General features: G+C 39.3%; 1 protein-coding gene across 2 annotated transcripts in view; it reads left to right on the forward strand.

Annotated features, from left to right (window-relative positions):
- Nucleotides 1-2,679: 2,679 nt before the first annotated feature.
- Nucleotides 2,680-17,818, forward strand: part of DTNA (dystrobrevin alpha) — a 424,974-nt gene continuing 409,835 nt past the window's right edge. The window contains exon 1 of one of the 2 annotated variants that reach the window (XM_047794112.1): nucleotides 2,680-2,882. The gene's annotated coding sequence lies outside the window, so the exon portion shown is untranslated. The remainder of the gene's footprint in view (nucleotides 2,883-17,818) is intronic. The other variant, XM_047794094.1, reaches the window with a different exon arrangement.

The raw sequence follows: 17,818 nt of genomic DNA on the forward strand, positions 1-17,818 counted from the left end.
TGCTACATGCTAACGCTTCTAGTTTAACTCCAATAGCCTGTGTAAAATCCCAGATTATAAATCACTGTTGTGATCTATGCCCAGGAATCCATTTAGCTGAATTGTTTATGAGAAGGATTGGAGGAAGGTGTGCTGAGCAACATCTTTAGGGCTGATTGGTCACAAAATATAAATGATATTTCCAAAACAATGAGTGAAAATGTTGAGCACTTCTCCAACGTGTGAAAACAAAAACAATAACAAAGGAGGATTGTTGTATTCCTTCAAAATGAAACCCACAGAGGTGACCACCTCTAATGAGTATTAGGCTTAATAAAGACTACGAAAAGCATTTTTAAAAATCTGAAGTGCTGTTAAAAACAGAAGATATTATAATTATTTTCCTTTAAATATTACAGGTCTAACTCTCTTTTGCCCACTTTAATATATGTTGGTCTTTGGTTTACCACATATCTCCCTGAATTTCAATCTTAACTTCTTATTTTATTTTTGTCTTTCCTAGGGCCGCACCCACAGCATATGGAGGTTCCCAGGCTCGGGGTCTAATCGGAGCTGTAAATGCAGGGCTACACCACAGCTCACAGCAACACCAGATCCTTAACCCACTGAGTGAGGCCAGGGATCGAACCTGCAACCTCATGATTGCTAGTCGGATTCGTTAACCACTGAGCCACGACGAGAACTCCAGTGTTAACTTCTTCTGGAACATGTTAAATATATCATGGCTATTTGATCCCATTGTCATTTTTATTATGTCATCATATTGATACGTCAGTCTATTTACTTTAGTGGATCCTGCACGGAATTATTAAAATTGAGATCACTCAGGGTAGCCACTGCAGGCTGACACCTGGTTTCTTTACCATCAAAATTTCATAAGCTTATCAAGAAGTATTACTTGACAACAACTAAAAAGTCTGATTTCTTAAACTTGTTTTCCATGCAGTAAAATTTGGAAAATTTGAGCTTTCCCTTGAAAGCTGACTTTATTTTTTTCTCCTTTATATCCCTCTTTTTATAACTTCTTAATTCCCTTTTATTCTTCCCTTGCTCCCACCTCTTTTCTCTGCTTCTCTTCTGTGTTCTCTTTGACTTTTTCTGTTTCTCACATTTCTCCTCTCTTTGAATTATTAGGAGGCTGCTAAATTTTTCTGTGTGCACTTGCACAAAGTCTATCCCAGAGTGCTCTTTGTGACAAATTTTAGAATATTAAAAAAATCCCCATTTAGTGTTTATGTGAGTATGGCACATTTTAAGTGAAGGGCAAAATAATGTATTACCTTTGCCACTGAGATACCATAGGGTCAAAGATTAAAATCTGGAACACAAAGACAGATGAAATAATTTTAACATGGATCAGATACTAAGAAGGTGAAAAGAAGAAGAGTGTATTGTGTACTTTCTTTGTGATAATTTACAATTCCAAAAATAATAAAGCATTTCATCTGCCGATCATTCAGCAACAATTAGCTGTAAACTAATGGAGAACAGGTTCCATGCATTAAACTCCTTTATACCCTTCAAAACATAGCACAGCGCTTCATACACACTAGGCAGTTGAAAAGGGATTGAATGAAATATAGAAATCACTATGAAATCAATGACTATACCAAAAGCATTGACTAAAATTGCTTGATATTTGCTATGTATGGCGTGCAAACTACTCAAATGAATGAGTACACACATATGCATGCAGAGATGTACAACACTCCCAGAAAAGAAAGAAAATAAATGAAAATATGAAACTGGAGAGACACACAAATATACAAGAGAATATTCTATGGAAACACTACAATAGAAAATTAATTAATCAATTAATTTTCAATCTTAGATTGTAGGTCACTTAAAAATAATCAAAATATCTCCATTATTTTTCAGTACCTTAAATTCCCAGGAATTGATTTTAGTGAATTAGCAATCTGTGAGTAGCTGTACAATTAATATTTACAGGGAAATACTGACTTACGTGAACTTGGATAAGTCATGTTATTTGACCTATGTTTCTGTGTCTCCGAAGTGACAGTACTAGTTGCCTTCTCATCCACCTCCTCTGCAAAGATGTTCTGCAAATAAATGAGGTAATGTTTGGGAAATGTTTGCAGCTTGGGAGAGAAACCCACTGCACACATCTCAAATGTTACTATTCCATAGTCAAGCCTGGTATGTTATTGCCTCTGTTTTATTTTTTTTAATCACTCAATGAATTTTATTACATTCATAGTTGTACAATGACCATCACAACCAAATTTTATAGCATATCCATCCCAAACCCCCATGCCCCTGTTTTAAATTGAAAATTGTACTGTTTGAGCCCTTGGGTTCTAACCAAAATCTGGGTCAACATAAGATGATGATTATTTTTAATTTTAATTCTGAAGCTCTGTTCAGCTCCCTTGCACGTGTGAGGGCCAACTGTAGGAAATAAACAAAGCACATAAATCAAGGTTTGAAAGAGAAATATCTTTATCCGGAAGAAAAATTTTTTTTCTCTCAATGAAGACAGTGAACACTGTATTTCCCTGAAAGAATATTTCGGTCCAGAAAGGAGGATAGTGCATGCAGCGTGAGCGTGTGTGTGCGTGTGTGTGCATGTGTGTGTATGTGTGTGTGCTGTGCGTGCGCGCCCGCGGAGAGAAGGGCGGGGGAGGCGGATGAGGAGGATGAGATCATAGTTTCAGGATCCTCAGGAAACCCTGGTACTGGCAGCAGCCAGCCTCTGCTGTGCCCACATGACCCACAACTCTGGCAGCGGACCCGGCACTTCCAACATTATTAAATAATAAGAAAGCGGCTCGGACTCCATGCCCAAACCTCCCTAAAAACCGGTGGACACCTTCTAAGAGTTTGGCGAGTCAGCGACTGAGGCGCCCGTCCATTCTAAGGTGTGTGCAAGGCGTTTTCTTCCTTGACAGCTCCCTAGTGGGGGAGGGCGCGGGAGTGCAGGGGGTCCGGGTGGCTGGCGAAGGGTGGGCACGGGGCCCGGGTGCGGCGAGTTGCCCCCCGGCCGCCCGGTGCAGCGGCGATGCCCGTGACGCGCAGCCCCAGCTGCGCAGGGACCGCAGCCGCCCACGGCGCCGGGGCGCGGGCACGGGAGCTTGGCCGCCGGAGCAAGGGCAGGCGCCGCGCACCCGGCAAAGTCAAGAGTGGAAACGGGAGGCGAGCGCCGGCTGGGGGGAGGGAATCGCCCTAACGCCCACTCGCGGGGTTCCCACCTGTGCGCGGGCGCCGGCCGCCGGGAGCGCGAAGCATGTGCCGGGCGCCGCAGCCAGGACTGCGGCTCGGCGCCTCCCCGGGCGGCGGGCGGCGCCTCTGGCCCGCGGGGCGGCGGGAGTGGCTGCGGCAGGATGGCCCGCCCGGGGGCGCGGGGCCGCGCAGGTAAATGCCCGCTGCCTGCCGAGGCCCGGCCACGCCGCAGCCCCCACCCCCACCCACACCCCTACCCCCACGCCACCGCTGCCGCCGCCGCTGCGCCGCTCCCGGGCGGGCCATGGCAGCTGGCTCCCTTGCGCCGTAGGTCGAGTTGTTTTTGTGGTCACTGCTACTGTCTCGGTGGTTCCCGCGGGCTGAGCTGCTGGGAGGTGGCGTGGCCACCTCCATTAGGGATGACACTCACGTGGGGAGCAGTCTAGGGGGCTATTATCGACCGGGAAGTCCGCGGTGGGGTCCTCTCCAGCCGGCGGCGTCTGCGCGTGTTGCAATGCACTGCGGTGACCGGGCGGCGGGCCGGGTGGGAGTGGGCGCCCCGTGCCGGGGAGGGGCGCGGGCCGGGCGGGCGCAGGGGGCGGGGTGGGGATGGTGAGTATTCGGCTTTTATAGCCTGTTGCCCACTTTGGAGTTTTCCGCTGGACGGACGGCGGACGCTAGGTTGGTTCTGGTAAGGGAGTGAGAGGTGGCGAGGTGTCTGTCCAAGAGACCAAAGCCAAGGAGAGAAGAGGGCTGGCGGGGCTGGGCCCAGTGGGACCACGCCTGGACTTGGTAGCAAAACTTTGGTCTTTGGCAGGCTTGGGGTATGGCTTTGAGGAGGTAAGTGTAGAGCTTGAGTAGGGGTGGGGGGAGAAAATGGACACATTCTCGCGGTGAAGTTCGCTGCCATTGGGTTTATTGTTGGTCTAAAAAAAAGGTCTTTTGATGTTTCTTCTTTTGATGTTCAGGTTTCCTATTATCTCTTATGATCACTTGGTATTTAATGTGTGTTGTGTTTCCTTCTGAACATATCAGTTACCTATGTTGCTAAAAGTATACATAATCATTCATTTCTTTTACAAAAAGGACTTATTTTGCTTATTCCAAAGGTAGAAACTTTAGGAAAAAAGCAGCTTTTCATATGTTCCAGACACAGTCCTATGAACTTTAGCTTTATTCACTCAATTGTAGGTTTATTCACTAACCTTATGGTAGTTAATTCTTACACTACATAAGGGGTAGGTAATAATACTGTCCACCTTTCACCCATGAGGAAATCCAGATACAGAGGTGAAGTGGTTTGCCCAAGGTCATTAAATGTTATTAAATGTTCAGAACCCAGTTGAGCTTTTGTACTCTAAACCAACTTTCGTATTTTTTTTTAAATGAAATAGGACCCCATTGTTCCTGAAGTCTTCTCTCTATTGGCTGTATTGACCACACCACTCTACCAAGATGAACATCAACTATGTGCTGCATGTTATAATTATGGCAAATATCCTTTGAGTTCTTTCCTTTTCCCACTCTTGACCAAGTTTCCTACCACAATTATAAAGAAGTGTTTATCAGTAGAGTTTAGCTTTTCAGCAGTTAGGATTTATCAGCAAAGTGTATTGTGATAAAGCAGGCGGCTGAATCTGTATGTTTGTGCTTAATTGTAAACTTCCTAAGGTATCAGTCTGTTCTTTGCTCAAGGCAGGGCCATCATTTTCTTCAGAACACCATCTTGCAGAAATGTTGAGCAAGTTTAATCATCTTTAATTCAATCAGTCTGACAAGCACTTAGGCAGTTTTAAAAGAAGAATTATGCAATTCTCATTCAACTATCAGCAACTAAAAGCAGACTATATTGTGAGGGTGTTCGTGGATGTCATGCGTTTTCACCAGTTCTGTGTACTTAACACAAAGTTGGGTGGCAATGAAGTTGAAATAGTGTAAATATCTCCACTTGTTTTAAATGAACCATGATGTGAAGAAAGGTCTCAGTGGGGTGAAGTCCAACTGCAACATATTTAGAGAATTACTTCTCATTTGAGCTTATCAGGGAGCTCTCATAATACTCATTTTTATTGGACAGATGTCTCTCTTAGGTCGTCATCTGTTATCTTTTCAAGTAAATTTAATTGCTTCCCATAACGAGTTTCAAAATTATTTTGACATTCATAGATTTCCTTAAGTCTTCTCTTTCAGTTTAATTAAATTCAGTATACATATTTCACTTCCCCCTTACCTAACGTGATAAGTGAAAAGAGGCTAGAATCCAACTGAACTATATGGAAACCTAATCTCTGGATGTGAAAAAGAATCATCCCACCCTTCAGTGGTTAAACTCCCCCACACCCCAAATTATGGCCCCCATCTTGATTTGGGGGTGTGGGGGTGCCAGAGTGTAGTTCTGCAGCCAGGAAAGTCGCAGACCATTAGGCACAAGTGTTCTTGGTATTGAGAGTGATTTCTAAAATGTAGGTTGTTATTGTGGCATAAATCCTGTGGTCCATACATATATCTTTTCTTAACAGACTCAGCTGTTCCAGTTTTCTAGTTTCTGTTACTTATTTTAGAAAAAGACACTCCCTCGATACTTTTATCTCACCTGGGGGATTTGACACGACTTTTTCCTTTCAAGTCCCCTGCCTCTAGTTTGAGGAGAATTGTGCTGTCTCTGCTTTTGTAGAGGCCCTCCATTCCAGATGATGGGCAGAAAGATGAGGGCACCCTGCCGGCACGAGGGTTAGACTTGAAGAAAATAATTATACAAATAAATGTTGATTTACACACTGAGGTGAATTCTAAAAGAAGGAGTTTTGTAAGAATGTGTAATAGGATTCTGGACCAAACACAGAGGTTAGAACAGGATGCCCTAGCATATTTACAGAGGCATAAGGTATTAGGCGTTTCCTAAGTCAGGTGGTCTTAAATGCTTTCATTGGTGTTTGCTGAATCAGAGCCTTGTCTCACACTCTGGTCTTCTGTCCACTTCTCTGTTCACCAGCAAATATACTCTTTCCCTTCCTTTGACACCTACGGACATGGCTTGGGTTACGAAACTCCTGTCAACACTTTTCTATAGCATGTAGAGCATGCCCTACCCTTATCTGGTGATTATCCTATTTTCGAAGAGTTATTTAAATTTCATGAAGTATCATCATCTTTCTTTGCCTTAACAACTACTTTCAGATTTTAAAAGTTATTTGTGTGTGTGTTTGGTTGTTGAAGTGGCAGGGTGTCTCAAAATGGAAAGATAATTGATTCATCACACCTCCCCAAGAGTCCCTAAAGTGTTGGTAGGAAGAGGAGAGACACCAGAGTAAGGGAGGTGATGTTAAGTATTGAATATGTTGGGGAAATGCGTATTAACAATTTAAAGCAAACGTAATAATAACTAAATGTATTGACCACTTACTGTGTGCCAGGCATCATTCTATGATGCTATATAAAGTAACTTAGGTACTCTTCGCAATAGCTATGTGAGGGCTGCCTATATTATCATTATCTCCATTTTATAGAGGGGGAAAGCGAAACACAAGGAGGGCAGAAATCATGGCCACTGTCTCATAGGTAGAGATTCTGACTCAATTGTTGATTCCATAGTCCATACTGTTAACTATTTACATGTGACTATCTGATTCATGATTGTACTGATGCACAATTCAGTACAGTTGAAGTTCCCATCACTATTAGAAATCATAACACCTCCTAATTTGATCTATTGGTTACCTTTCCCTCAATACAAACCAGTGGGAAACCTTGTAACGTCCTTTATATCAATGCTTCTTGCCCCATGTTTTACATGTAAAATACATAAAGCAAGGACAGATACGCAAATGCCTAGACAAAGCCTGGTGAGTGTTGGAGTTTGGAGAATTTCTCATTATGTATTATATATTTTTAAAATTCAAAAAGAGTAACTCCTGTACCATTGAAACTATTGAGATTCTTAACATGAAGAGTATATACTTTAGCATTTCAAATAATTAGGGAAATATCTTTAACAAGATATTTATGACCTTTAATAAACTTGAGAATTTTAAGTCAGTTGTTTCATCTACCCCCAATGACTTTGTCCAGAGTACTGTGTACTACAAAGAGGATATAAAGTATGACATAAAAACACCTGTTGAATTATTTTGGTAAAATTAAAAAGTACCTGTTAGCTTTACATTGGGAACTTTTGACATGACTCATAGTAATTTTATGATTAAAAACTTAATAATTTAAAATATTATCCAAATAATGTTAACCTAAAACACACGGCATATTAGCAAAGTAAAGTACTCCTTAGCTAGGTGTGCTGATGCATATAAAGTTCTACAGTCTCTGTAAATGTCAATGTTGTTTCTCCCTGCAAACGATGGGTAATATGCAGTTGATATGATTCGTGTTGATGTTAACCACGAATTGCGATTCATACCCAGAGCACATATACAAATATCTGACTTTCTTCCTTGAAGGTGTTAGAAATGTTCTAGGCAGTGCATACATTTTCTGTGACTCATGTGTCCATGTCAAGATTGTGATATGTTATTTCTTTATATGCTCAGCATCACACAAAGCTTGTTATCATGGAGTAACTGGTAGGCTATTGTTCCAGTTAATACCAAAAGGAAAGAGATTCAAGAGCTGATTTGACTGTGTGTGTGTGTTTGTGTATATTATCAGAGTGGAAGTTTCCATCAAGTACAACAATGAATAATTCATGAACTGTAGTTTACAGTTAATGATGCCATAGTGTAGTGTCCTATTGCAAAGAGTTTTGTGTATTTAATGTAAATACAAAATATGTAATATTTTATAAGTTGTATTAATCAGTTAATAATTTAGGTTATGCAGTCATAGCAAACAACTCTAAAATCTCAGTTACTGTAATGAATACAGATTTATGTCTTGCTAATGCTGTGTGCCCATGCTGGTCAGTAAAAGACTTTAGTTTACAACTTCCTCACTCAGGGACCCAGGATCATAAAGCCCCTGTCATCTCCAGCATCCTCATCATTCATTCATCAAGCACAGTGGAACGTGGTGAATCACCCACAAGTTCTCAAAAGCCAGAAAAAAAAAAAAGTAGAATCTAAACTTAAAATTGGTGGTACCTCTTTTCTGTCAGTGGAGGTTGTGTTGAATCAAGGAATGATGATAAAGCTCTGGTTTATTTTGAGAAAATGCAGGAGATAACCTTTTTGACAGCAACACCAGCCAAGAAAGGTGCCAGGACCTGCAGTACAGCTGTGTTTTCTGAACAGATTTGATTGTGTCAACATGATACTGAAAACTGAATAGCTATATGTGTATCTTTGTCACCTGCACCAACATGAATAAAAGTAACATATGTGCTATCATATATTATTGTAAAAAGTAACCCAGATAAACATATAAATAATACTCTGACTATTTTACATTGACAAGCATAATCCAAAAAGTTAGAATATATCCAATCCATGTTTTTAGTGCCAGTAAGTTTCCCTGAAGCACTGATGTTGCTATCCCATTCGTTTTGATATATTGTATTTTCATTTTAATTCAGTTCAAGTATTATTTGAAAAAAAAATTTCTCCTGCGATTTCGTCTTTGACTCTTAGGGTTATTTAGAAGGGTGGCATTTAGTTTCCAAATGTTGGGGCATTTTTCTGTCATCTTTCTCTGTTTTTGGTCAGAGAACCTCATTCCCTGTGTTTTCTTTCTCCATTTTGGTCAGAGAACACTGTTTTCAGTTTGGGGTTTTTTTTTTGGATTTTTTTTGGTTATTATTATTTTTTTAATTTGTTGAGGTTTATGTTATGGCACAAAATGTTGTCTGTCTTGGTGTATGTTCCATGGGCACTTGCACAGATTTCGTATTTAGCTCTTTTGGAGTAGGGTGATCTATAAATGCTCGTTAGGTTCTGTTGGTTGATGATGCTGATAAATTCTTGTATGTCTTTACTAAGTTTCTATCTAGTTTTATTGACTGTTGAAATCGTTTGTGAAGTTTACAAGTATAATTGTGAATTTGTCTATTTTCCTTTCTCTTCTATCAGTTTGACTTGAGACATTTTGCCATTCTATTATTTGGTATATGTAAATATTTAGGATTGCTATGTCTTCTTGGTGTATTGATTATTTTATCATTGCATAATATTCCTCTATCTGGTAATTTTACTTCCTCAAAGTCCACTGTATGGAATATTCCTTTTTTCTTTGATAGATGTTTGCATGATATTTCTTTTTCTGTTCTTCTGCTTTCAACTTGCCTATATTGTTATATTTTATCTGAATTCCTTGTTCTTAAAATATAGGCAGGTTACATATTTTAATCCACTCTTCAAATATCTGTCTTTTAATTTGCATATTTACACCATTTACATTTACTATAGTTATTGGTATATTAAGGCTATGTATGTCTGCCATTTTATTTTGGGCTTTTTTTCCCCTGTTTTTGTTTATTTTAGTTTCTCTGGGTTTGTTTGTTTTTTTTTTCATTGCCTTCCTGTAGGTTACTTGAGCATATAGAGAATTCCATTTTTATTTATATGTAATGTTTTTAAGAGTATCTATTCATATAGATTTTTTAGTGGTTGCTCTAAGTATTATATCATATACAAATGATTTATCACTGCCTACCATTGTCATTTTATCAATTACAATGAAGCATAGAACCTTTACCTTTCATTATGTAACTTTATCCACTTCTACTTAGAGTATAGTTGTCTTAAATATTTCCTCTACATGCATCATAAAATGTTATCATTTTTGTTTCTACTGTCAAATATAAGTCAGAAAGTTCAAGAGGAGCAAGAAAATCCATTGTTTATTGATATTTTCACTTACCATGTTCTTCCTTCTTTATTGATATTCCACCATTCTTTTATTGCTGTCTTTTTGTTTTGAGAACTTCTTCTAGTCATTCTTTAGAGCAGACAGGTCTTCTTGTGACAATATCTTTGTTTTCCTTCATCTAAGAATGTCTTGATTTCCCCTTCATTCCTGAAAGATCTTTTTATGTGGACATAGGATTCCGGGTTGGTAGTTCTTTAATTTCAGCACCTTAAAATGCTATGCCACATCCTTATGGGCCTCTATGTTTTCTGATGAGAAATCTTCTATTGGTTTTTTTCCCTATAGGTAAAGTGTCATTTCACTCTAGCTCTTTTCATGATTTTTGTTTGTTTATTTTTAGTTTTCATAAGTTAGTGCTGTGTCTTGATATTCTTTAGGTTTTCTGTTTCTCATTCAGGTTCATGAATCTATAGATTTATGCCTTTTGTCAAAATTTGAGAAATATTCAACCATTATTTCTTTGAGTAATTTTTGATCCCTGTCCATTTTCTCTTCTTCCAGGTTCAAGACATAAACATTAGGTCTTTTGTTATAGAACCACAATATATTAGTTTCCTATGGCCACTGTAACAAATTACCACAAATGGGGTGTTTTACAACACACGTTTAGTCTTATAGTTGTGGAGACCAGATGTCAGAAATCAGTTTCACTGGACTCAAGTAAAGATGCTGGGAGGGCTCATTCCTTCTGATAGCTCCAGAAGACAATACATTTCTTTGCCTTTTCTGGCTTCTGGGAACTGCCAGTATTCTTCGACTCACAGTCCCTTCTTCACTTGACTTCTCAGTCTCTTGCTTCTGTAATTACATCTCCTACTTCCTTTTCTGTAGTCAAATCTCTTTTTTTCCTTGCTCTTTTAAGGACACTGTGATGACATTCAGCCCCGCCCCCTGATAGTCATCATAGTCTCCCTATCTCAGGATCTTTAACTTTATCACATCTGCAAAATCCCTTTTGCCATATAAGGTAACAGTCACAGCTTCCAGGAATTAGAACCAACACAAATATCTCTGGAAGCCTACATGGGTGGTTTCTTAGGCTTTGTTGGTGGTGGTGGTCCTTTTTCTCTGTGGTTCATACTGGGTAATTCCAGTTCTATCATACAGCTAACAGATTCTTTCTTCTGTCATTTCCATTCTGTTATTGAGCCCACCCTCTACATTTGATTATTGGTTGGTGTTTTTTTCCCAATTCTAAAATTTCCGTTTAGTTGTTTCTTGTACATTCTGTTTCTTAGCTGACACTTTCTACATGTTGCTGCTTTCCTGGTCCTTCGGTTGAAAGAGGATGCTTTTGTTGGCTTACCATTTTTTTTCATCTATGCCTCTTGGCATTTCTGGGTTTCTGCTTTCTTTATATCCATGTCTGGTATATATGGAGAAATACGAAAATCTGGAGAACTCATCACCCTGTCCTTGGGTCCTGAGGCCTCCTGGCTGGTTTGCCTTCTCTCTAAACTTGCAAAGTCTTTGTATATTTATTGGTGTGCAGCATCAAGAGTTTCAAGTTGTATTTAGTGAAAGGAAGAGAGAAAATTACTTCTGCTCCAACTTCACAGAAGTCCAATCCACATTTTTTAATGCAAATATAAACTTAAAAATATCACTCAACCTTGATTTTCAGAGGATGAATCTGAGGGGATTACTACTGATCTGTTTCTGAATAATAAGCACTTTTCAGATTAGTGGGATGAAGGAGTACTTGGACAAGGATACAAATAGGATTACAGAACATTCCATTAGTGCAAAGGTTCAGGGATCACGTGGAGGTACTCTTAGTCCTTTAAACCAGTGCTTTCTCCTCCCCTGGGAAACTGTTATTGCATGCTATAGCAAGGTTTGAAATTCCCCCCATTTCACATAGACTATTTCTTTTCTGGCAGGATTCTACAACTAACTATCCCATCCCTTCCTGAATTCCCACTAAGTGTCCTTTATCCTGAAGAATATTATCCATCTGAAATGCAATTTTTAACCAGAAAGCTTGTAGGAAAATGTGGCTAAGCTAAGAAGAAAACAGGGAACACAAAATCCACATTTAAATGCTAAGTAGCACCTACCAGCAAGAATTCGTGTTAATTTCCTTTGATGTAAAATTACACATTAAAAATAAATGTATTGACTTTGTCAAGTTGTTTGATCACTACTCAATACATTAAGTACAAGAGAGGAGGCTAAGAATTTTCTGCTTCAAACCAGTATTCCGAGGAATAACCATTGACAGGTTGGCAATGGAAAAGAATATCAGTCTAGGGAAATTCTCCCCAGAGACAAATCAAGTTAATGACATTGTAGTTAACCCCAAAGTTCTTGTGACAGTAAAATGTCAGTTTTCAAAGTGTGGTCCCCAGACAGGCGGCATCATCACCACCTTGAAACTCTTTGTGAATACAAATTTCTGAGACACTCTGAGGACAAGCCCTTGTGACAAGCCCTCCAGGAGCTTCTGATGCTGCTACAGCTGGAAACCATGGACTAGAGAAGCCCTTCCAACCATTGCCAGATACACTAAATTTGTGCTTTTCATGATTCTTGACTCATCAGTTTAGGTTTTTGGAAAAATCTCTTTATCATAATTAACATGCAGTGTTGTTTTAATTATAAATATTTTTCCAAGTAAATTGGGTGAAGAAATTAAAACTTTACAACCCCAGTCTCTGTAGTGAAAAATGTCTTAATGATGTACACAATTGCTTTGTATCTTTAACCAGAATAGTCATAACTGCTCCGTGTCTGATCTTATGGTTAAAAATTTAGCCGTGCCTCCACTTCCCTGCCTTTGTTCCTCACAGTTGCCCAGTCATCCATTCATTGGTTTTTCCAGCTGTTTTCACGTTCTTTTCTAGGGCTGACACGAGGCATGAGGAAATTTGGAGGCTAGGGTTGGGGCATCTGTGCATCACTTGAAGAAGATGCATTTTAAGAGATCTTGTCACATGGTATTGCTAGAGACAGATGCATATGCAGATGTCCAGACTCATTGTCATGAGCACATCAGCTCTACCATGGGGGACTCATTGTCGGTGGCTGGCATTTTCCTTTGGGGTCACGTGAGATTAAAGGAAATCATGGCTGCAAGGCTGTCCTAAGGAAAGAGAAGCTACTTTCCTGAATAGAGATTTTATAATTAGGCTCCAGCTACAAACCCTAAAATGGGATAAGACAAAATCAACTAAGAAGTAAACAGTTAAAAGGTAAAACAAATGTTATATGGTTGTAATAAAATATAGATTAATGAAGATTTGAGAAGTAGTCTGTGGCTTTTAGTCCTAAATATGGTTCAGTTTTATTTTATTTTGCAGATGTTATTTTCTTAACAATTTTATTGAAATAAAATTTACATGCCCTTCAATTCAACCATTTAAAGTATACAGTTTAATTTTTTTCAGGATCACTGATTTTGAGCATTTTGCCACATTTACTTTTAGTATGTATTATGTATATGTGTTTATCTACATAAACATGGTATTTTATATTATTTTACTCTTTCAATTAGCAATTCACTAAACCTGGAGAACATAATGGGTTTGAGTTTACTTGGGATCCATCAATTTGGCTTACTCATATTTTAGATTTTTGATGAGTTATTACATTTTATTATATGTAATTTTTAGGCGGAACTTTTTAATTTCTATAAATCATTAAGTTCAGTTCCATATACCTTTTACGCCATACATATTATTTTTGACTGTGCCCATGGCACATGAAAGTTCCCAGGCCAAGGATCAAACCTGCATCACAGCAGCAACCCAAGCCACTGCAGTGACAATGCCAGATACTTAACCCTCTGCGCTGCAAGGGACTTCCCCATACGTCTTTTTAAAGGTGCCTCATTCTTGAGTAAACCAGGGAAATAGCTCACAGACAATTTATCTGCTTTTGATTTAAAATGACACACATTCTTGGTCCAGAAAAATATTATTCTCATATCCTTTCAATATCCCCCACTACCAGTTGTATTATGTTTTTCATCCCTTCTGTTCCCTGTGTGCATTCAATCTGATTATATTTCTCATTTACTCATTTTGCTTGGGTATTTAAATGGTTGTGCCTCAGCAATGTTTTGGGGAGAAGATTTTTCCAACCTTCATTATACAGTGTTTGTTAAATAACACCATTTGGGCAGGTTGGAGGAACCACTCCCTTTGAAAACATATTTTTAAATGGGGGAGCAGATGTTTTCTCTCACACACTCATCCTTTATAAAATAAAGGCCCCGTAGCCCGCAGGACTAGTCAGATGTCTTCCTTCTTATAGTAATCACTCCGCTGGCATTTTTAAATGTGGTGATTAAATCATCACCAACATGCTTAGGTAAGGCTTAAATGTGAAGACAGGTAGTTCTTAATAAATGGGGCCAAGAAAAGGGGGATTCGGGAAGGTGTCTTGTGCAGGCCGTAGTCCAGATTTTCCCCTACAGCGTTAGCTTCTACTTATAAAGACAAAATGTGTCAGGTAATTTTTTTTTTCCATATGCAGATAAATTCTGCCTCTTTCTTTTAACCTAAACACTACCAAAGTAATGTTTACTATTAGAATGACTACAAAATAGTACTTTCTGGAGTTCCCTTCATGGCTCAGCAGTTAACAAACCTGACTGGGATCCATGAGGATGCGGATTCGGTCCCTGGCCTGGCTCAGTGGGTTAAGGATCCGGCGTTGCCATGAGCTGTGGTGTAGGTCACAGACGCAGCTCGGATCCCACATTGCTGTGACTGTGGTGTAGGCCAGTGGCTGCAGCTCCAGTTTGACCCCTAGCCTGGGAACTTCCATATGCGCATGCAGCTCTAAAAAGCAAACAATAAAGAAGCAAAATAATTCTGTTAATGCTGCTAGACAACTTACAGAAAGTGATATATGAGTCAGGTTGATTTTTTCAATATTTAATCAAACTATGACTCAGATTTTCAAAATAGGAAAACATTTCAAAGCATCTGAATGTTCTTTTTGGTTTTCTTCAGTGTCAATATCATCTACTGTTTGTGCATGTTTTTTCTTTATTGGCTTAAGAATTTTTTTTCCTCATATGCATTATTTTCCAGGAGTTTATGACATAACAGCTGTAAATGTTCTCATTTTCTAAATACCTCTGATATTTCAGATGTGAGAGTGAGAGTTGCTTCATATTTATACAGTTTGAATCCTTGTATAGACAAAGAAGGAAAACACCAATCTCTGCTCTGGAGTGGTTATAAAGGCAAAATAATCCAGCTTCACACAACCACCATAGTCTAAGGGGAAAAAATAGCCCTGTGATTTCATGTGATTGAGCATGTGGAAAATTTTTTGGCTTTGATTTTAGGGTTTAGTTGGTGGTTAAGGGGGGAGAAGTTGACAGATCTGAGTGTTTCATTTCTTTCTTAGCCTTAATCCTTCTGCCCATTTGTGAACAGATGATAATCTATACCAATTACCTGTGTTTGTTCCTACCAGTTTATTCTCTCCATCATTTTTTTGGTTGTGTTTGTTTTGTTTTGCTTTTCTCTTAGTTTCCCTCCCTTGTACCCCAGCCCACATCTAGCTGAGCTGAAAGGTCATCATCATCAGTTATGAACCTAGAAACATGTTAGTCCCTGGCTTGTGCCTCTCCGAGTTCCCCCAAAACCCATGGCAAGAACCATATATATATATATATTTAGTTTTCCTTCCTCCCGGGTCTGTCAGTCATTCCACATTATTCACTTGGATTCAGTGATTTATCATAGTCTGTGGGAGAACTCGCCTTTGCCATAGTTCATACTTACCGTACTTTCTACGTGACCCTCTGGCTCAATGAGGCTATGAAGTTGGCCATTCATTTTTGTTTTGTTTTTATCAAATATGTTTCAGGGACCACCTGCATCAGAATTGTCTGGGGTGTTTTAAAAAGGCAGGTACTTAAATCCCAGCCTAGATCCACTGAGACAAAATCTCTCTTACTTTAGGATGTTCAGGCTAACATTAATTATGGGGGTTTAGTACAGATCTGTGCTTATGACCCAGGGCAGCTTTTTAAAAATCAGAATGCATGGATCCCATCCCAAGGTTGTAATTTAAACTGGCTGGGGTGATTCTAACATGCAGCCTATGTTCACAACCAGAAAATGAGCTGTAGAAATTGGAAGGAAAGAGAGAGGTTGGTCTTGACGCAGAAGCATTGTTTTGGTGAATTCATCAAAGTCCAGAGATTGATCCTCATTTATGAATTCAGAAACCAGATCTTTTTTTCTCAAGAGCATAATCACATTAAGCAAGCTTATGGAGACTGAGCTATAAATAAGAATGCCATTTTTAGAATTATCATTGTCACCAGGATCAGCATGACCAGGGCATTCTTGCCCTATAGGCAGGAATCTCCATGGGAAGAAAAATTACCATCAGAAGTTTCCTACTAGAGTCTGGAGTCAGTCTAGAGGAAATGAGTTGAATAGAAGTGAAAACACTAAAGAATTACCAGGTGTCAAGAACTCTCCTAGACATTTTGTATGTATGATTTCATTTAATCCTTCTCAACAGCCCTCTGTGGTGGTATTACTCATTCTATTTTCTAGATTAAAAAAAAAAAGTAGGAAAAGAGAGGCAATATAACTTGCTCAATACGGCAGATCTGATAAGTAGTAGAGTCAAAATTCCCAGGCTCAATGACTAAGTTACTAGTGAACAAAGAAAGAAGCTACTAGCTAACTTTAGAGTTTCCTGGGCCTGGTCATCTAAGTAAGTAATCTAAGTAAGTAATCAAGCAGAATAGCTTCTAGCTGGTGGAGAATAAAGGAATGTGCAAACTACTTATTTGTATGGATAGGATGCTTTCAAGTCCTGAGTAATGAGGATAAGCAGCCACGGGGTGGATGAAGAATAATGCCTTGGTCAGAGCTTGTGGCTTGTTTAACTGATCTCTCTTTTCCTTTATGATTTTTATTTTTTTATTTTTTGCTTTTTTTTTTTTTAGGGCCACACCTGCGGCATATGAAAGTTCCCAGGCTAGGGGTTGAATCAGAGCTGCAGCTGCCAGCCTAACACCACAGCCACAGCAATGTGAGATCCAAGCCACATCTGCGACCTACACCACAGCTTAGGGCAATGCCAGATCCTTAACCTACTGAGCCAGGTCAGGGATCGAATGTGCATTTTCATGAATACTGGTTGGGTTCATTACCACTGAGCCACAACAGGAACTCCACTTTATGGGTTTTTTGTTTTGTTTTGTTTTAAAGTATAGTTGATTTACCATGTTGTAATAACTGATCTCCCTTTAGTTGTAATTAAGTGGGAGATCCACACAATTGGGTTTTGCTCTCAAATTTTCCTTTTTTTTTTATAAAGACATATCACAGCCATATACAAATAGCTAGTCATACAGATTAATAAATAGTGATATAAAGATATTTAAAGATAGTAGTCAAGTTTGCATATGTCAACCTCATGGATGTCCCCAAATCCCAAGATAACCTTGTCTCAGAAAATACAAGTGAAGTTGGTTTGAACTTGTACCAACTCCAACTTGAGCATGCTTCCTGTTATTTGGGAAGATTTTCATGGAGCCTCCCTGAGTCTCTTTTCTGAGTTTTTGCACCTTTTGAATGCCTCATCACCACTGTGGGTTTTGTTTCCTGAGCCTAATGCCAGCTTGCCCAAGAGGTCACCCTGCCATCTACCACCCTGAGCCTTTTCTTCCTCAAAGTACCACTGGTCCAGGCTGTGTGTTTGTCAGATTTTGCTGTAGGATCTGAGCAGTGGAGTTGAGTTATGGCACGGAAATATTAGATACCCCCAGTATTCTACCTTCCTCAGTCATTTCTGAAAAAAGTTATTGTCTGTGTTTTTAACTTACGCTTGAGCATCT

Source organism: Phacochoerus africanus, chromosome 8 (genome assembly GCF_016906955.1).
Source record: "Phacochoerus africanus isolate WHEZ1 chromosome 8, ROS_Pafr_v1, whole genome shotgun sequence".
Taxonomy (NCBI): domain Eukaryota; kingdom Metazoa; phylum Chordata; class Mammalia; order Artiodactyla; family Suidae; genus Phacochoerus; species Phacochoerus africanus.